Here is a 17,096-nt window from a genome sequence, read left to right as displayed (position 1 = left end):
AACACAACACAACTACGATGCTGGCCAACCAGCTCTTGGTTGAGTTCCATCTATATCAGTGGTACGCCTTAACATCAAATACTCTGAATGTTTAATGCTAAATACATTCTAATAAATAATAAAATTTAATTTAATATCAAATTCGTTTCCGTAAATAGTACCGCTGTCCATTGTTTACAGTAACGCCAATATTGTAAAAAGCAAAAAAAACACTGCCTAAAAAACATTGTTTATTATTTTGAATCACAATCCACCTGCCAACTTGTCAATCTTTGCAGTCAACGAACTTAACTGTAGTCATGAGTATATTCAGAAAAATACTTCCTCGCAATAAAATGTATTTATAATATTATAATACGGTAGTGAATTGTTTGTTAATTGATTTAGCAAGGTAAAGGTAAGAATTAAACTAAATATTTTTCGGAGTTAAATTTTTTAAATTTTATGCTCGTTTCTGCAGCATTCTAGCTCACGTCCATATTTTACCAAACATCATTATTATAGAAATTGCACAATTTATATGTAGATTAAAAATTTGTTTAAATAAAAGTTAAATTTTAATCTTTCAGCTGCAGCAGTTTCTCGTTTTGGTGGCTAATACATATTTGGGTTATAGAGCCATAGACTTTTTTCAAGATGACTAAAAAAAAGAGTAGAGCATGACGTACAGACCCGAGCGGTAACGCATGTCCGGCTCCGTACATCAAGAGCAAACAACGTATACGGCGAGAGAACGTTGAGGTATTTGCTACCGCGGCTAATAAATGGTCTACCAAATCACATATAAAGGTGGGAACTGACCAACGTTACGAGGTGTAATGTAACATGTAATGTAAAGGTGGGAACTGACCAAAGTTACGATGTGTAATGTAGCATTCGCATCGAGCGTGTAACGCATCGAGCATGTTACGCTGTGTTTTAAAATCGGCGTAACATGCTCGTCAAACGTCTGTGCTCCGCTTTCGCCGCCAGTGTTCACGAGATGGCCGACAGCGAGGACGCGTTAGTATCTTTGATTCTACTTAATTATTGTTTCATACAAATTAAGAAGAAGAAAAAACGTTACTGGAGACCAAACTTATTTAAAAACAGAGGCTTATGTGGTGGTTTGTCATTGATAGCAACTTTGAAAAACCAAATGATTACTGGACAGTATAAAAACTTTGTACGCATGTCTCCGATCGATTTTGAAGAACTGTTGAATTTATTTGCTCTGGATGAGCTGGGTTCCACAACACTTCCTCTTTTCTTCCATTTTATAGAGAAATACAGAGATTTTTCTTTGTTCCACTCCATGTTTGATTGATTGACGTGTGATTACTCGCGACGCGCGTGCGCTCGGGACGACTTGTGACAAAGAGCGTACTGACCGAACCGCGTACCACTCAAAGGATTCGCCAAAAAGCCGACAGCCGGGTGGAGCACTCAAAGCGAGCAACGAGCGGCTAGTTGCTCGCTGGTTTCCCCGTAACACGACGTACTGACTGCACGAATGCTCGCGGTGTAACATTACATTACATGTTACATTACACCTCGTAACGTTGGTCAGTTCCCACCTTGATGTTACACAGCGAACATTCGTGCAGTCAGTACGTCGTGTTACGGGGAAACACGACGTAACACGACGTACTGACTGCACGAATGCTCGCTGTGTAACATTACATTACATGTTACATTACACCTCGTAACGTTGGTCAGTTCCCACCTTTAGATTGCCTAAAGGTGGGAACTGACCAACGTTACGAGGTGTAATGTAACATGTAATGTAATGGTACACAGCGAGCATTCGTGCAGTCAGTACGTCGTGTTACGGGGAAACCAGCGAGCAACGAGCCGCTCGTTGCTCGCTTTGAGTGCTCCACCTGGCTGTCGGTTTTTTGGCGAATCCTTTGACTGTTACGCGGTTCAGTAATTACGCGTCGCACGTCGCTAGTGACCATGATTATGATTTTCTATAACTTGTGTCTTTTTTAAGTACTGTTGGTCCAATTAAATTCAACAGTTCTTCAAAATCGAGACCTGCGTACAAAGTTTTTATACTGTCCAGTAATCATTTGGTTTTTAATATTGCAATCAATAACAAACCACCTCATACGCCTGTGTTTTTAAATAAGTTTTATGTCCAGTAACATTTTTTCTTCTTCTTAATTTGGATGAAACAATAATTAAATAGAATGAAAGATATCAACATTATCACTATCACATCTCGTGAACACTGGCGGCGAAAGTGGAGCACAGAGTTTTGACGAGCATGTTACGCCGATTTTAAAACACAGCGTTACACGCTCGATGCGAATGCTACATTACACATCGTAACTTTGGTCAGTTCCCACCTTAACGCCAACCAATATAAACAGCAAACTAAAAAACTACTTTTATATGCATTTGTCGCGCTCCTAAACAAGATTGTTATGGTTACATGAATATAAACCACAGCGGTTTGCTAATGTAACTTGTTATGATTGTATTATATTTTTTTTGTAAAATAAAGAAATTAAAAAAAAAAAAAATTACGAACATTTTAATACAAAAGCATTTAAACCGTCTAATATCAGTTACTAGCAATCTGACAAATGTTTACGAAGCCCTTACTTGAATGCAGTATTTCAAGGTGAGGAGGTATGTAATACGATAACAAAGAATATATATTTACAAAAAATAAAAGACACTGGTAATAAAGTTACTTGATATCTACGCCGTGCAAAATTTATATTATATTTATTTTTAGGGGTTTAACAATAACTTTATTTCTCATAAGAATTGCATACAAAATTCACTTACTGAGAAACACATATTTAAAACTAAGATTAAAAATTAGAAATTAGAGCGCACAGATGTAGGTACCTATATAAAATAACAAAACAGAACAGCACCAAAAATGTGGGTAGACATAATAAACTTGATCAGTCAACCAAGCAAAACACGGATGTTCGAATTTGATTTTTTTATCGTTTAATTTAGGTTTTTATCGTTTATAACATGAATTAAAATAATTGAAATAGAGTATAGAGAAATAGCCCTTTTGACGCCAGTTCTATTTAATCTAGAGCTTTGATTATTAAAGTTCTACCATTGACAGTATAATGAAATAGCTATCATAAAATTATCTCCAATGCATTTAAAGGTTCAGGGAAAGTTTAAAAAAAACTTCGAGTCACACCGTTATCTAAGTTTTGTTATCATAACAATTATAATGAGTACAGAATATTCATTGAATGGTATAATTGCCGCTATTGCCGCTATTAATATCATTTTTGATCGATGACAATACAAATTATATGTTACTAGCTGACCCGGCGAACGTCGTTTTGCCATCTACATATATTATTTCTAGGAAACATTTTTTTACTTCAATAAAAATAACTATATACAATAATAAAATATAGGGGTTGATTGTAGAGGGGTGACAATTAAGGGTTGTATGTATTTTTGTATCATAAAAAAATAAAAACAAAAAGTTTGGTCTAAAAATAACAATTTAGGGGTGGTCCCACCAACAACGTTTAGGGGGATGAAAAATATATGTTGTCCGATTCTCAGACTTACTGAATATGCATAAAAAATTTCATAAGAATCGGTCGAGCCGTTTCGGAGGAGTATCTGAACGAACATTGTGACACGAGAATTTTATATATAAGAATAGCTGACCGGGCAAACGTCGCTTTGCCATGTATATCATTTATAATAAAAAAATAGGGGTTGATCATAGAGGGGTGAAAGTTAGGGGTTGTATGTATTTTTAATGCTGTATCATAAAAAAATAAAAACAGAAAAAAATATCTAAAAATAAAAAATAATATTTAGGGGTGGACTACCCTTAACATTTAGTGGGATGAAAAATAGATGTTGTCCGATTCTCAGACATACCCAATAAGCACACATAATTTCATGAGAATCGGTCGAGCCGTTTCGGGGGAGTATGGGAACGAACATTGTGACACGAGAATTTTATATATAAGATAGTGTTATACTAAGGCCTGTGTTCTAAATTGCATTTTAAGCGTTGATTGTTGATTTAATACGAGATTTGAGTTAAAATTTGTATTCTAAAAAGAAATTCAATACTCGATTTAACAACTGCTTCTCCGTTGATCGATGATCGCCTAATCTTAACTCTGACTTATTCCAAAACGTCATTTAAGTCGAAATCTATGCTCAAGAACAGGTTCGTCAATTAGATTCTCGTGAATAGATTGATAGGAGATTATTGATTTTTCAGTTGTTTTCTGGTTTCTACTGTTATGTATCTTTCTTATTTTTGTTAAGTTTAAATGTGTTTGTTAATTTTCTGGTATTTTACATTACCAAGCCAAATAGAAGATATTTTTACCATTTTCTTACAACAGCCCGTATTCCAAGACTCTTAGTTTCTTATTATGAACATTAAATCGATTAGTTATTTCCAGATTTTGTTTAGGTACAGATCGTATTTTTTTTATTAATATCAAACAAAATCCCTTGGTGACGGTAACACATGTCTTCGTACAAGCAAAGACAATTCAAGTAAATGGTGTTTGGTACAATATATTAAAACACTGAGGTTAAAAGCGAAGATTTTCCGGCAATACACGTAAATTATAATTGTATAAGAACTTCGTCCACTTTAAAAAATCTTGTTCATTATGATACGAGAATATTTGTAGAGATTATAACATTATAAATTACATTCATAACAAAAAATATTCTAAGTAAAAGTTAAGTATCACGTTATTCTTTTATACTTATTTTATGTCCCTAAAATTCTGGTTAATATCATAATTTATATAACTTTATAAAATAAATTAAAAATGTGCGTGTACTAGTTAGTGTACACACGTTAGAAGTGAAACTTCTTTATGACCTTATTTTTCGAAAAATTATCTATATGCAACTAACTTTACAGAAATTGGTTAAATAAAGTTAAATTAGATAAAGTTTAACAAAAGGCTTTTCATATCACAGACTTGAATACAAATAATACAATTATTTCATTTTACCTTATTACCACTAAGATTATTACAGAATTTCATAAATTGTAATATAATTTTTAGTATCATTGTTATAGTTATTATAAATTTTTGTTATTAATGGTTTAGAATCTCTTCGAATCAACCGTGGTAGGGACAAGAAAAAGACGCGCGTAACAGTCAAATGTGACGCGTAACCGAAACATGTGACGCGTAACCGAAAAATGTTACACTAAATTTTTTTCCAACCCCGATAAAGAAGTTTCACTTCAAAAATAACAAGCTATATTACGTAGTCACACAACCGTAACTCAAGGATGTGACATGTGTACGTATGTCATTATAACGAGAACTATTATAAAGATAATGCATATTATTATAAGATAATAAGTATTTACTTGCTTCGTTAATTCGCAAGTGGACATGAACTATGAAGTGGAATGAAATTAAAATAATGCCCTATTCCAAGTTGGCATAATAATTAAAATATCAGGTATATTAAATATATACAAAATTAATTATGGGATAAATATGAAACTAGAAACATTATAAGTTAATGATAATCATAGAAATATATCATTATCTATCAAGTTTTTGAAGTGAAACTTCTTTATCGCGGTTGGAAAAAAATTTAGTGTAACATTTTTTCGTTACGCGACACATTCTTCCGTTACGCGCCATCTTTTGAAGTGAAACTTCTTTATCGACGTATGGGAGAAATTTTGTAGCAGGTTACGCGCCATGTTGCTTTTTGAAGTCAAACTTCTTTATCGGCGTTGGAAAAAAAATTATACACATTTGTCACATTTTTCGGTTACGCGCCATCTTTTTCTTGTCCCTACCACGGTTGATCCGAAGAGATTCGAAGCCATTAGTAACAAAAATATATAATAACGATAACAATGATAGTAATACTAATAATTCTATTACAATTAATGAAATTCTGTAATAATCTTAGTACTACATAGTAGTCCAGTAATAAGTTAAAATGAAATAATTGTATTTGTATTCATGTCTATGATAATAAAAGCCTTTTGTTAAACTTTATCTAATTTAACTTTATTTAACCAATTTCTGTAAAGTTGCATATAGTAGATCATTTTTCGAAAAATAAGGTCATAAAGAAGCACGCACACATTTTTTTTCAACGTCTGGGTTTAACAAACTGCAAGTTTTTGCTAATAATCAATTATACTAGCCAAGCTATTTTTCTTTCTTCGACGTCCTTAATTGTATCCATTTAAATGGTAATATTATTATGTTTGGTTAATAAAGCCGTTCTCAAATAGAGGCCAAGTTTAGCTGCGATATTTATACTCGTTTAGCTTACATTGAAGAGTTAAACACCTTTTATGGTGCTAATTGGATCTATAGTTAATTCATTAGATATTTAATTTCTTTATGTAAAAATTTATTCATCTGTAGCCCAACCCTACTTACAGAGATTTCCGTTTAACAAAGTTCAACTATTATAACTGTTGTTTTTAGTCTGTGGCACTGGCATTAATTATTATAATAACGTGATGCTTACGATAATTATTATTACCGGCTGATGATACGGGAAATATGACATTGGAATTTGATATCTTACCGTGTTTAAGTCGTATTTCTGCTACGCTAGATAATTATTTAGAGATCTTAATACATATATTTGGCTCCATCGTTACGACTTTCATTGTAAATTCAAGAAAACAGTGTACCAATTCTTAAAAGGAATATATTTTCATTATCATGAAACATTATATGCGAGGTATCTAGAGGGCCACGAGCTGATAATAATCAGCTCGTGGCCCTCCTATTTGAAGGACCTGGAGGCAGAGTTATATGCTTTTTTAAGTTCGTTTGTATTGGCATCACAAGATGTCGCCGCTTCCGCCCGCGCTTTGAAGCATTCTCCGTTCTAGCAAGGCCCGGCCGCCTTGCAAGAACATTTAAACCAGGGCTGTGACTTGCCACCGATCGGGACCGATGAACCTATTGCATCACGCATGGCATCTGGGTTAGTTACATGGGTATCTAAACAAAGGGAAATTTGTTTAGAGACTTTATAAAGCATTATTAACATGATGCTAATCGTTTATCCACCCGGTGTATAATTATTTTAAAAGATAAAATGCATTTGTAGAAATTTACATTCCATTAACATTTACTTATAAATTATTACTGTTTTAAAATTTATCGTACCAACACTATAACCTTGATATATCATTATATTTTTGCTTGCTATACCACTTTTTAATTAGTGACATTTAAAAATTAATTGTATAATAGAGAAAAACGTATTTTAGTGCATCCATTAATATTTCGTTCGGGCACGAACCAGTTTGAGAACACCGCAAAATGATATAGATTTATATTATATTTGTAGATGTTGCAATCTAACACATATACCTTAAAACGTAACTTTACCATTGATACTTTGCACCGAGGAAGAACATTTTAATTATTTTATTATTGTTTTTAAATTATCTGACCAACTTCACAGTTCAAGGACTGTCATCATCATTTAAACGGAATTGTGATGGCGATGGGGCCGATGGCTCCATGCGTCGTACTCTTGAACAGGCGCTACTGGTGGTGACCGGTCCAACTTGGATCAGTATATATTCGGCTATGTGTTAATTATTTTCTGCCTTAATACCTTTAACATGTACATGAGGTAAGAGCTGGTTGTAAATGCTTAGAAACACATATTTAGTTAAAAAACCTTGGCGATTTAAAATAGCGACGGAGAGTTTATTACCAGTTATTCTGGTGAGTTCTACACCCTTGATTTGAGCACTGGCAGTAATTGTAAATTAAGCATTCATTTATTCATCAATTAATGCATTCAATTTATGTACTGACGTTCATAAGTGTACATTAAGTTACCTACATGAATAAATGATAAAACTTTTTAGCAGTTTGGTTGCTACTAAAATAATTTTCTAACGTTTATAAAAAAATTTTTTACATGAACGTTATCTTGTATCGTAGTGATATAAATCGGCTACATTAGTAACCTTTATAGAACTGCAACAGGTCATCGTTCCCGTTTAATGAGAAGCTATTAGAAATTTACTATCCCAATTAACTAATCACGATGATATAACATAGTTGAAACTATTCTATTTGAAAATCAGCAGTAGTATTAAGTATAAATAAAAAATATATATCAAATATAAAAACGAAGTATAATATAATTTAAAACAATATAATCCAGTGGCGCTACCCTTCAAGAGAGATTTAAGTATATTAATGCGAACAAAACAAGATTTTAATAAATGTTAGAATAAAGACAGCATTATAAATATTTTTGGAAAAACATTGATCATAAGAATTTTTTTTATTTAAATATTGATGTAATAAATTGTATATATTATTCCTATTACGTCAATGAACGCTTTTTGTGCGTCGTATTTTTTCTTATCATTAATTTTAATTATCATAAAAGTCTAATTTACGTGATTTCTACGGTATTGTTAATTTTATATCTTTATTTGAATTTTTTCTAAATTGCAAATAAAAAATTAAAAGTTTAATATATTTTTTGAGATCCAAAGAGAAGACAACATATACAATAGTCGATAACAGGAATATAGCAAATAATGTAAATCTATATATATAAAAGAAAGTCGTGTTTGTTACAACACTTATAACTCGAGAACGGCTGGACCGATTGCAATGGTTTTTGATTTGTTGGATTTGTTTCCGTCCCGAATAGCAGAATAAGCAATAAAATATCGGATAAGTTATCGAATAACAATAAATAAATTAATTAATTTTACGAATGCAAAAACCATATGGTGCCATCTGTTGACAAAACTACGCATCATTTTACGTCGAATTCGTGTCAGTTCAAGAAATTCCGATCTTGAGGTGAATGAGGAGATGCATAACCATGCTTTGATCCTGATCAAAAGATGTTGGATATCAGAAAGTGCTTAACATGCAGTATCGCCATATTGACGCTAGAGAGAAGATGCCTAATGTGTAAAACTGCCATTCTTCTTTCGCAATGGCAAGCAATAAAACATTTCTGTATTTGCAAAAGAGTTGTATTAATGTAATACTTAACATTAATGAAATCCTAAAATAAGTTAAATTAAAGTAACAACGATATTATAAGGTTGTAGGGCGGAACGAAGTGAGCCAGGTCAGCTAGTACATATATATAATCAGAATTGTCTGTAACTATAGACGTCTGAACTGTTTGGTCTTTGGTCTATTCTTAATAAATAGTTACCATAGAAGAAGTCTTAAATACAATTTATATTAAAGCAATTGTATATTTTTGGGTAAATTTTAAATTATAATGTGCTTATGTTTTTTTTTTTTTTATGTAATAGGAGGCAAACGGGCAGGAGGCTCACCTGATGTTAAGTGATACCTCCGCCCATGGACACTCACAATGCCAGAAGGCTCGCAAGTGCGTTGCCGGCCTTTCAAGAATTGGTACGCTATCTTCCTTAAATATAATATATAGCAACGATCAAATATTATCGATATGATATATTATAGTTGCCAATTTGCGATTCATTTATTTTATGGAAATACAAATAATCCATAAAGTATATGTATACCGTAGCTATTTTAGAAAATAGCGAGCGATAATTGTTATAACATAATATGTAGGTATATGAGTTGCACCATACAACTGTGACGTAGCGCCTAACTGTAACAGTTGGTTGCAATAAAAACGTGTTTAGCCGATGCGTTTGCTACATAACATATATTATATAGTATATATATATTGAGATATTTCGGATAAGGAAAACTTAAACACATTATTGCAATTCAATCAATTTGGATAAAGTTGACAACAATTATTACGAATACTTGTATATAGCTTTAAGCTTATATATTATCTTTAATCGTTCTGCATTTCTTTTACATATACTGAGGCCAAGGCTAGTACGAAGTAATTACCTATCGTCATTAAGGAATAAACCGCACAAACTAGTCTAGATCGTATTTATTATATAATTAATAGAAATAATTTCCTTAAGAGAAACGAATACCGGCGTTGTAGCTTTTGTTTTTACAATGTTAAAAGACATAATTTAATTAAAATTGTTAAGTGTGAATCCTTCACAGTACAACCAAAACTTAAAGAATGAGGATAAAAAAGGGTTTTATTAAGTAACGGCAAACCGCGAAAACCAGTAAAATTTGTCTTTTCTTTCGTTCAAGAATTTATATTCTCCTTTAATTCACGGGAACTTGTAACAATCTTTAAATAATATTGCATGACACAGAAAAACTATATGACAAAACAATCTTGTGCCAGTAATTTGCAAATTGAGTAGGGAGGCAAACCGTTTATGTCTCGAATCAAAGGCCGTATATTTTTTAATTGAAGCATAACGTGCACATAATAATACAGCGATTATGTTATTTTCTTCAAGGTTTGCCATCACTTAGTGTTGCTCTTAGCTAGGATCTACAGCCATATTTCCAATGCTTTAGGAGAATTGATTATATTTTTCATATTAAGGCATAACAAGCCTTATTCGCAATTTTTTCTAAAAACCTTTAGACAACCTCATAGACACAGAAATAAAAATGCTTTCCTGTTTCAAGACAAGTTTTCGACCGTTAAGTTTTTTTAGTTAAGTCATTAATTACAACGACGTAACCACGTTAAATAAATAATCACAGATATATCTAATGTTTGAATATACGAGTATTTTCGAGATGGCAGCCCTCAGTATACATTTATCAATTCTCTTTAATAAATGTCAATTCTTTTTAATAAATTAGTAGTCAACATGACAATATCATGGTCGGTGTAAGGCCAAACTAGATTACGTCGTTATTATACGTTATGTTAGCCATTACGAAATGCAACATCAAGGGCAAGACTGATTATAAGACAATATCGGTACCCTCTCGTAGCAAAGTGAATATTTAACAGTGTACGTACGACCAAAGATGCAAAACGGTATATTGCGCTTAACTCGATGCAAGCGTACGAACTAACTCTCGCCATACCAATTAAGTCTTTCCTTGAGTTAGAGGACCTTAATGTTTTTTAAAAAAGGTCTCACCGAACTTAACTTTAAGTTCATGAATAATGGTTACAGCCAAAAGGCTGTCGATAAAAGATTACCCCTAACAAAAAATTTTTAGGGGTAATCTTTTATCGACTCCTGCGCCGTAACTATGCAAAGGCGAAGGGGAGAGTGCGACTGCGGCTCCGAGAAGCGAAGACCTATAGCCGAACAAAAACCTCTTTGCCCCGAATTAAGTTCGGTGGCGGTTGTTAGAGAGATGTTGAAAGAAATGAAACTCTTTGTTTGAAGCTATATTGGCTATATTGGCGGCTATTTCCTATATTGGCTTTAACCGTTTAAACCAAGAGCTTATAATAAACATAAAATAAGGGGTTGCGACGCTAACAAAAAACTAACTTAACTTATTTAAGGGTTCTTAAATCTAAGTAACACTTCAATATACGTGTAGTAATAAAGAATTATCTTGCTTTAAACAATTTTCACGTTTATCCCGTCGTGCAAAGGATAATCCATATAAAAAAAAAATAGTTTATTACAGAAATATACATCGAAATGATGTCGGCAAAGCAAACGTAGCCATTATTAAAAAATACTTATACCTAATTTAATTGATAAAAATCAATTTAATATCAGTATTAGATACTTAATCATAACGTCGATAAAACTTGTTTGTAAGTATATGATAATTAGTTAAAATTTTATTCAATAATAATGTTTTATATGCTTAGGTCCGATGATGAAACTCGGCTGCAGGTATTAATCCGAACAACTGCTCTGAACACTCTCCATGGTAAATGCGGTAGAAGATGCAGAGGACCCCACATCTCTACCCGACGCCAAGGGATCAGTCGGTCGAAGAGCGATTGATCGTTGACGATTCGAACCGCTCTTCGTTGAATACGTGGAAGGAGGTATGCATCTCAGCATGGTGGAAGTTAAAGTTAAACCAACCTAGGAGTTCAGGCACCTCTCGTTCGAATTCTTCGCGATTTTAACAAATTGAACACAGCTTATCCGGAGCTGAATATATTCGGTAGTGGGCTGATCGGTTTTAGAGAAAGCATTGTGGGGTGCCTTTCTCGAACCTAATTTCGCTGTTTTTCTGATGATTTTTCTTTTTTTTCTTTTGTTGAAAATTTTTATTTTATGTTTATGTTAAAAAAATTATTTTATTTTAATGTGTGCTTGTATTGTCGTGTGTGTTTTAGTTATATTTTTTTTTAATTTCTAATTGTTTTTTTTTTAAGAAACTTATGCTTGCATTAATTGTCACACATTTTAGATGTAAGATTTTGTAAAATAATTAGTAAATTTAGGACTGTGTGTGATGTCGTAAGCTTGATAACTAAATAAATAAATAAAAGTTGCCCAGTATCACGATTTCGGTGGACGGGACCTTTTCGAGCAGGAAACCTGTAGCCAAGGATGTGCTCGATGAGTCGGTCAGTTTCGGGATTTCCGCTATGGGACCTATACACGCACGCGTAGAATCGCGGATGTTACAGTCTACGCGTAGCCAGAGATTAGATATGTCCGTTTCTTTCAAGCGTCCCAAGGCGACGAGAACAGATTTCCTCTCTGATTTCTAATGACGACGCCTGAACAACAACAAAATTTCACCCCCTAACACGATAATTGTATTTATTTACACAATTACGGATCAAATTAATGAATTCACTTTATGTCTGCGTGTGTATGTATTATGTTTTTTGCACTTCTTGCTTACCTTACCTAATTTTTTTTCTCACAGTCGATAAGGCCGCCAGTTGCCCTCCTTTTCATTTAATTATGTCAATTCTATTATATTTCTGTATGCAACGAAGTGTTAATAAATAAATTAATTAATTATTTTTATATCTAGATTAGGTCTAGAGAAAAAACTTTAATTGTAGAATTACGTAAATTCATAAATATTTAATTATACCCAGCTAGATTCCGGAAATTGTTTTTACTCGTATGAATTTTAACTGCGCCTAATTATACTGCGATTTTTAGACGAAAAAACATGGGTCAGATCTCAAGGTGAATAGTTTAATTATGACAGTAATTGTATAACGACGGCGAATTATATGTTATTTAGGATTAAAAAATTATAATCTTTTAGTATTGTAACGGCTGTTTTATCGCCGCGGAACGTGACGACCCCATCGCCCACCTGATTGGCTCGGCTCTGAAACCACTGATGACGCATGAAGATCCTTTCACGACTTTGCTTTAGAATACGACTTGACACAAATGGTCGCGATTACGCGAATACCAGATGTGGATAGTCATAAATCCTCTTTGTTGGACCTTCTGCTGACTTCGCATCCGGTGAACTACATCGGATCATTTAGTTGTCCAGAGAATTGTGCCATTCACGTGCCCTGTGCCCCATCGCTATGCAGGCTGTCGCCGCATGTGGCACTACAAGTCAGCAGATTGGGATAGAATGCGGTCTTTTTTTGCGTCCTACCCTTGGAGGCCCATTTGCTTTTCGTCGGGTAGGGGAGCGCGGGGCTTGTTGTAACAGGGGTAAATAGTAACAGACCTTTTTCAATAGGAATTTGAATTTTATTCACGTTTTTTTTTTACCTAATCTTAAACTTATAAAGTGCCACGCCACTTTACCACAGCCAGGATCCCACCAGACGGCGTTGTGAGTGGGTGTGTGCAAACGCTTTATTGTTGACAGGTAACCTATAATTTTACTTACGTAAATTTTTGGTTAGTTTTACTATTTTCGTAGCTTTGAAGTTTTATGTATTTTATTTTATGCTCAAATATAACTATTTATGATTATGTGTAACAGTTTTCGAGATTACTAAGTTGATTTAATAGTTATCGTGATAAATATTAAGAACTATATCTAGGGGCTAGTTGTAACAAAACCTCGGGGTTTGTTGTAACATGTTACAATTTGCCCCCAGATTGCTGTAAGTTACTGACGACCGATGTTTATTTTTCCGCGGCTTAAATACTCGGAAATGTTCATTCGCGGTGGACCTCAAGATTGCATTGGAGCTGGCAATTCTTCAGGGTGGATGACTGAAAAAGAATTCTTGATTTTTATAGATCATTTTATCAAACACGCGAAACCTACCAAGAAAGAGCCAATTCTGTTACTGCTCGATAATCATGGCTCACGTATGAATATTGCAGTTGGCGAAAAAGCCAAAGAAAACAATGTTATCATGTTATCGTTTCCCCCCCATTGCTCCCACAATTTGCTACCTATGGTTGTAGGAGTCTACGGCCCTTATAAAAACCACGTGAACAGAGCACAGACTGCATGGATAATAATTCAGTAAAAACGATGGCAATTTATGACATCCGAAGTGTAGTGAAGGTGTCATTATCACTTGCCTTGAACCCTGCAAATATTATCAGTGGATTTAAAGCTTCTGGTATTTGGTCTTTGAATGTTTATATTTTCCAAGATAGTGACTTTGCGCCCTCTTATGTTACTGATCGTCCAGATCCTACAGAACAATCAGAAAATGTTCTAAATGAAAGTGAGAATTTATCGTGGAACCTTGAACATCCGCAACTATTTATTAGATTCTGCTCCTGAAGTGGATATCAGCACAACAGAAATATACGCCACATTGAAACTGCGTACAAACCAACTCCAAGTTGCTCTGGTCAAAATCAATTTTCCCAATGAAAGATTAGACCATTACCAAAGGCGCCACCACGAAAAACAAATATAATTTGCAGACGCAAAAGGAAGTCTCCTATTCTGACAGATACGCCTGAAAAAGAAGCTTTGAGACTGGAATATGAAGAAAAGATGAAGAAAAAGCAAAAAAAGATGATATAGAAAAGCGAAAGGGGAGAGAAAAAGTTAAAAATCTGCGAAAAATAAAGATTGAAGGTGTCACATTTTTGTTTTTTTTGTTGTTACTACTTGTCCCAACAGATGTTACAACTAGCCCCAACCACGGGGTAAGTTGTAACACTTCCCTTTTTTCAAAAAAATCATAATTGTGAGATAGTTACCTGTAGATTTGATAATATTTCAATTCGACTTCATAGATTAATAGTTAGAGTATCGATCAACGTTTATTTGGTAGTAATTTAGCCAATACACTTCATGATATTCAATTATTTGTTAAAATTGTTACAACTAGCCCCTCGCTCCCCTACTCCAGATGCCGTCGTTGACTCTGTCGCCGGATATGGAAGTGGTCCTGCTGGGTATGGAAGTTTTTGTTCCATTCTCTGCGGTGCCGGTCGGTGGTAAGTCCCAGCCTTGGTTTAAGCGTTCTTGTAAGGCGGCCCTGCGTCGCAAGCGAAAATGCATTAAACGTTCAGAGGCGGTGACATCCTGTGATGCAACTATCGGCGAACGTGTAATCGCTAAGGCAAAGTCAGAGCACATTACCAGATTTGGCTAGAAATTGGCCCACCTCCCTGGGGAACACGAGCTCTGCGTTCAAAAATTTACTGGAGAAGAGAATTTCTGTCTAAATATAACAACCAAATATTCAGTATTTCCAATTTTCTTAACCTACATTGGTAATAATAATAAAAATAATGAAAAGAAAATTAAAACAAGATTAAAAAGTTTGGTCTCTGTGGCAGTGTCCCTTTAACGTTGGCAGCAATTCCTCGCTGTATTGCGATACTTATTCGTTGAGCGAGCGATTTTATCGCAATTACTGACTTATTATTGAAAATTGTCTGTGCAAACGCAGTTGCGGGCATGAGCTAGTTAACTAAATCTAAACTTAGAATTAACGTTTGCAAATAAAGATAAAAAATGTAGGTAATTATGATTTTATATGTCACGTTATCAATAAAACTTATCAATTACAGCGATCAGACGTCGGTAAATATTGTAAAAAATACAGCACTTAACGAGTAAAAAATCGTGAACGCGATGTACCTGCATAAATTAAGAATGTCTACGTTTATATCATATCAAAACAATTTGTATTCTTATAGTATTTAATGTACATTTTCATACGGCAATAAATAAAATAAATGGTGCTGAATTTAGTTTAACTGCCAGTTCTCACATCAAGGGCATAGAAAGGACGAGAAGAACCGACAATCAACTCTTCGCCACTCTTTTTGAACAGAAACAAAAATCAGCCTTTCTAAGCCAAGACGACTACATCCAATTTTTGTACATGAATTTGATATGACGATAGAAAAACTACAAAAAATAAAAAAATCCGAGCCAAAATATAAAAATATATGATGATCATTATGATATATTGATTCGATTCTTATTTTGCCACTTATCAAAATTTTTCATTCCGCCTAAAATATAATAAAAAATAGTAAACCTAGCATACAGATATAAAACAATGTAGATTTATATTTTCCTTGTACTCTTATGCTATTAATATAAATTTTTGAATTACGAAAATAAGGATAAAAACTCAAGTTGTTGCCAAACGTTTTCCCCGTGATATGTACTACGTAGGTAGGTAGGTAGGTATACTACGTATTATCGTAAAATGTCGCGGACTCTTAATTAATTATCGACCAATCTTATATTTACCACTAATTATCCCGTCTTCAGATAAATCTACTTAATCTTAGTGGACAGTATACACAATGTGGCTTTGGTATCTTTAACTACCATGAGTTAAATGCGTATGAAACGTTCACGAATTTTGGTATACTACCTCGAATTTTTACGCGCTAACAAAATATATGAAAAAAACAAAAATAGACTCACGTTATAATGCCATAAATACTCAAAATGTGTCTGAATATGTTCCAATAACGTTGGATCCAAACTTTTGTGATAACTGTAGCAGTTTCAATGCGCGTTAAACTCACTATTTCACTATTTCTTTATTTTTTATTCATAAAATATACAATTACACGGGAAACTTTTTTTTAATACATCGTATTGATTGCAACTTTGTAAATGGATAATGTAATTTATAATGTTAATAATACAAATGAATGTAATTTATTAATAAGATATAAGATAGAAACATATGTTTGCGAATAACTTCACCCAACTTTCTATACGAAAAAAAAATCAACTGGGCTGGCATTGTATACTCCTTTCTTGTTATTTTATCCTTTTTGTTTGTACAAAATAGATCAAATCAATAGCACATTGCACGGGTACATTCATCTTTTAAAGAAGCATATAAATTGTGAGACCATTCTTCTTCATAAATAAAAAAAATCTTGAAATGTGCAG

At 33.6% G+C, this 17,096-nt stretch overlaps 1 protein-coding gene across 1 annotated transcript in view; it reads right to left on the bottom strand.

Moving 5' to 3' along the window:
* Positions 1-17,096, bottom strand: part of LOC125052572 (dnaJ homolog subfamily C member 10-like) — a 65,337-nt gene that overhangs the window by 34,263 nt on the left and 13,978 nt on the right. The window lies entirely within an intron of this gene.

This window comes from Pieris napi, chromosome 9 (genome assembly GCF_905475465.1).
Source record: "Pieris napi chromosome 9, ilPieNapi1.2, whole genome shotgun sequence".
Lineage (NCBI taxonomy): Eukaryota > Metazoa > Arthropoda > Insecta > Lepidoptera > Pieridae > Pieris > Pieris napi.
The sequence above is the reverse complement of the archived record's forward strand: the minus strand, read 5'-3'. Positions and strand labels throughout refer to the sequence as shown.